This window comes from Brassica oleracea, chromosome C3 (assembly GCF_000695525.1).
Source record: "Brassica oleracea var. oleracea cultivar TO1000 chromosome C3, BOL, whole genome shotgun sequence".
Taxonomy (NCBI): Eukaryota; Viridiplantae; Streptophyta; class Magnoliopsida; order Brassicales; family Brassicaceae; genus Brassica; species Brassica oleracea.
The window spans coordinates 39,420,048-39,425,431 of NC_027750.1; the positions used below are offsets into that span (position 1 = coordinate 39,420,048).

Consider the following 5,384-nt stretch of genomic DNA (forward strand, 5'->3'; position numbering starts at 1 on the left):
CCCCATGTAAGCTATTATTCTTTTTTTATTCACAATCATACACTTTATTACTGAAGCTATTGAGGTAGAACTGGTTTACTTTAAATGGTTGCAGCATGTATACTTTTCACATGTATACTTTTGTATACTTTTCACCCACCCCCCCCCTTCGTTTGGTTCATCGTACCGTAAGCCTTGACGATATAAAGCTAATCAAGAACGCCATGAAGATGGTATGGTTTGGTTTATCCTTTGATTAGTTGGTCGACGTTCTCTCTTAGTCATAACATTGTTTGTTCAATTCGTCATAGAGATGGCTTACTAGCATCTAATTCTCTATTGGTCATAAAATAGGAGAATATATGAGTTAGGAGAGTGCTATAAAGTTTATTTTTATTTTTAAATAATAATAATGAATATCTCATACTCTGTTATAATAGACAGTCAACGATGTTTTACTTGGAGTAACCCAAGCTGGTCTCTCGCGATACATGGAGAGAAGATACGGTAATTAACTAAATTGTATACTCTACTATTTTCTTATAATAAGAGATATTTATTAATTTCATGAAATTAACGTACGCTACGTACACAATCTAATAATCTTGTGAAAATTAAACAGGAGAAGAAGAAAGGGCAAATCTCCAAAATAACACTTTTCTAAGTTTATGTCACAAAAATAGCTCTGGAAAACTAAAATGACAAAAATAGCATTTTATCTTTTGAAAAATTTAATTTTTTTTTATTTTTTAAAATTTGAAATCTTATCCCAAAACAAAACTCCCCAACTCTAAACCCTAAACCCTAAATCCTAAACCCTAAACCCTAAATCCTAAACCCCACCCCTTAACTATAAACCCTAAACCCTAAACCCTAAACCCCACCCCTAAACTCTAAACCCTAAACTCTAAACTCTAAACCCTAAACCCTAAACTCTAAACCTAAATCCTAAATCCTAAATCCCATCCTTTAACTCTAAACCCTAATGTCTAAATTAATTTACCATTGGGGTATAAATGTATATTTATTTTTTTTAATAAAACATTAAGTGCTATTTTGGTCGTTTTTATTTTTAGAGGCTATATTTGTGACAAAAATATTTTTAGTGCTATCCTAGTCATTTTCTCAAAAAGAAATCAAAAGGAATAAAGAAAAACTACCTGAAAGAACAAGGATAAGGACAGCTCTACTTGTAAACTTAAGACCCACAACTGGAATCCAGGCAAATTTATAAAGGCTCACTTACTTCTCTGATTACAAGTAATTAATTAATATACTCAATTACCTGTGGATTTGGACTAATCTTCGTATTACGACAGGAACTAGCTGATATGATGGCGAAAGGGTCCAAATGTAGGTGGGGAAATTGGTTTGGTTGTCTGATCTTTCCGTTTTCTATTGCATTACGTGATGACCCGTTGGAACATCTCGGACGAGTCAAGTCGATACTCCTCAGAAAGAAGAATTCGTTTGGGGCAATGCTAACGCACATTTTTTTGTAGAATCATTGTGAATTTTTTTGGGATTCAGGTCAGTTTATATAAAAAAAAAATATCATATAATATCTCTAGTATCGAGAGCAAACAGTCATTTTTTCATTAAGATTAAAGGACAATACCAAAAAAAAGTCCTAGTTAATATATATAGTTGAAGGTTTGTCTACTGTGTTTATATGATTATTGATTAAATTGTTACTAATCACAGGTGGCGGCTACTTTAGTAAACAGAATGCTGTCAAATACAACAATGACGTTTTCGAACATGGTTGGTCCAGTTGAAGAAGTTAGCTTCTATGGACATACCATTACTTAACTGGTTTTTGTTGAAATTGATTTAGGCGTTGACGATACATTTTCAAAGTTATATGAATAAGATGACAATTACACTGATCGTAGATCCAATGGTTATAAGTAATCCTCACCGGCTATGTGACGACTGGGAAGAATGTCTCCAAAACATAAAAGCTGCTGTCCAAGAAAGAGTGTCTCTTCGTCTATGGGATATACTCAGCAATAGAAATGCTTGGCTTCTTCACAAAATGTTGTAATGTAAGATTTGAGAACCAAAAAAACATCTTTACTTGCGTCTTCAGATCTTGGACGAAATAATATTTCAAATATAATTTCAAAATATGAAACAATAACAATACATATTTCAACTGGAAACACCATTTAGTTCTTCTTTGTTGTGATTCAGTAGATACATATTTTAAGATTTATATATTAATTATGAAATTATTTATAATCTATTAGATCCATATTTATATAACCCTAAAATTTATAATATTCTTTTTAAGGACAATTTTCTTATATACTAAAAACACGTTTACTAATCCTAAAAGATATACATACTGTAACACATTAACTTTCGGCCCTCACATTCTTCCAGATGTCAATTTTTATAATGAGCTAATCCGTCTTGCACCTGTTTTATCCAACCCAATGTATATATTATTTTACCGGTACACCGTTTAAGTCATTCAAGAATCACAAACTCTATCTGGACTATGAATCTCTGAAAGACCTTTTATCCCATTTATTTTTGAGGGGGAGGGACCCTTTTGCATCTAGCATTTGACAACATGGAGCAAATCTAATCAATACTTGAATTTCTCCATTCTAACGGGTTTGATGAACATGTTAGTTGTATTTTCTAACTTTGCACATTTTCCAATAAAACATTTTTAGAAACTGGTAACTCCTTTATCTTATGAAACCTTATAGCCAGATGCTTTCTCCTCGCATGATAAGCTTAATTCTCTGTGGCTTTCACAGTGTAGCTGAACACCTCCTTGATAAACTTTTGATTCGGCTACAAGTCTTTGCATCCAAAATTCTTTCTTAGCTGCTTTTTCAAGTACCATAACTTTTGTGGTTGAAATCACAACAACAGATTTTTGTACCGTTCTCTAACATATTGGTCCTCCTACAAGAGTAAATATGTACCATCTAGTAGACTTTCAATTATATAGATCATCAGGGTCCATGAACCCCACAACTGAGCAACACTTTTGACCTCCAAACATATAAACATATAGTCATTAATTCCTCTTAATTTTCTCAAAATCCATTTGATAGCGTCCCCAATGAATTCTACTATGATTTAGCATATACGTACTTATTTGACTAACTACTAATGCTAAATCTAGTCTAGTACACACCAATGCATATATACATCAAGCATCCCACTACACTAGAATAAAGAACATGCGCTATATCTCTGATATCTTCAACAGACTTTCGCCACTGTTCTACTGAAAGTATGAATTGTTTTGCTAAGAGTGTAGAAAGTGGTTTTGCTAATTTTGATGGGATATAAAGATTATAAGTAGAGATGAATGTTTTCATAAATCTTATATTTTCTATAACAAAAAATCAAGTCAATTAAATTAGAAATAAAGGGAAAATATAATAGCAAGTACAAACAAGATAGCTAAAAAACATCACATTTCATATCTCCAGAACATAAATAATATTTTATGTTTCTTTTAGTGACTTTAAAATCTATTTCTTAGAGCAAAAAAAATGCAAATATTATAAGTAACTATCTCAATGCCTTAACCTTCACTTGATCTTTTTTTTTTTTGTCACGAAACACTTATATTAAACTAAATATTGAACGGGTTTAAACTATTACAACCGGGTGAATCTTTATCTGCTAATTTAGTAGACTTATGGCTGATCTCTAAGTTTTGTTTCTCAGATGTCTTTGTATATCAGTTTTACCCAATTTTTTTACCATGTTAAGTGTTGGATGTTAACTAAAAATAAACATAATATAAGTAAACAATTCAAATGATAATAATATTTTAAAATATATTTATTAAATTTTTCTCTTTTTATATAATTTTCATTATCGTTTATTTTTGAAAAATGAACGCTATTCAATTTTTTATTTTTTTTTGATAACTTTGTTGTGGTTCCAAAGGTTTTCTAGGACCAAAGACAAATCACCAAGAGGCCCATAGAAATCCGAGTTTTCTTGCTACTTAAAACGTCTATGGGTGGCAAAGGGGAATCGAACCCAGGGCGGAAGCTCCAGCTGGAACCCTCTACTACTAGACCAAGACCACTTGGTTAACGCTTTTCAATTCATTGCATGTCATTTACACAAGGAAAATTCTAGGAATAAGACACATTAATTCTAAATTGACATTTAGGTCATGGAAGACCAAAAGAGAGATCATATTTTGAGCAGCATCAGTGGCGATCTACGAGTTAGCCGCAAAACCGATTAGCCATACAAAGTAGATATGGACATATTTTATATGAACTGCAACCTGCGGCATGTCAGCCTGCATGAGCCGTTTAGAAATAGAGTCCTTTATAGATTTTTTTTTTTTTTGATGAAATGTTAAATTTATTGATCATCGCAAAAGAATAGTATATGTACAACTATAATGAGTTTTTAGAGACTAAGAAAATGAACTAACCAAAGCCTAAACTGCACTAGCATGAGTTTCAAACCAACGTATCATCAGTCCCTGTAGCTTGGGATTGAGGACATAGTTGGTGGAGGAGATACGATTCCTCACGGACTTGTCAATTAACCTTGCTAGCTGATCCACTGACTTGTTACTGGAGTTGCGCTTCCTCTCATTTCGCTCGCGCCAGATAAAATATATGGTGGCTTGCAGGGCCAGTCTCAAAAGAATGAAAGTCAAGCGATCATACGAACCCGTAAGAAGCCTAGACAGCGTCGTCTCCCAATCCGGGGCAGGTTCCAAACCAAATAGATTTCCTGCCAACTTCAGCCAGACCATAAAAGTGTATGGGCAAGCAAAGATTAGGTGATCCCTAGTCTCATCAGGTTCACCACAGAAAATGCAGCACTGCGGTTGGCCCCATCAACTCGTATGATGTCCTGTATACAACCTATCCCGAATGGCAAGCCAGGTAATGAATGCATAGCGAGGAACCCTTTGTGAGAACCATATCAGCTTACTCCATGCTACTCTATCTTTGGGCTGTCTGATTTGATTCCAAGTTGCAGATGACACAAACTTTGAACCAAAGTCATCAGCCCCGCGCTTCCATAACACCTCATCTCTTCCATCATTTAATGTAAGATTGAAAGCTTCAATCTCGACAATCATTGAGCGAATCAGGGGGTCGCGACATCTCCGAAATCTCCACTCACCATCACGTAGTACCTCACGGATCCTCACATCTCTTCTAAGACCCAGCCTCTGCGTGCCAATTTCGCCAACAAACTCAATAAGCCTGCCCAACGGGTGCCATAGGTCCGTCCAGAACCTAGCTGTATTTCCATCCTTAACCTCAAAGCGTAAAAACTCTTGCGCCCTAGATCGAACACGCAATAGCTTACGCCACAGCCATGACCCTAGACATGAGTCTCTTGCATCCCAGAGCGTCTCATCCCGAAGTATGTACTGCTTGACCCAC

The 5,384-nt window shown here is 34.7% G+C and overlaps 1 pseudogene; it reads left to right on the top strand.

Moving 5' to 3' along the window:
- Positions 1-2,026, top strand: part of LOC106330585 — a 23,243-nt pseudogene extending 21,217 nt beyond the window's left edge.
- Positions 2,027-5,384: the final 3,358 nt, after the last annotated feature.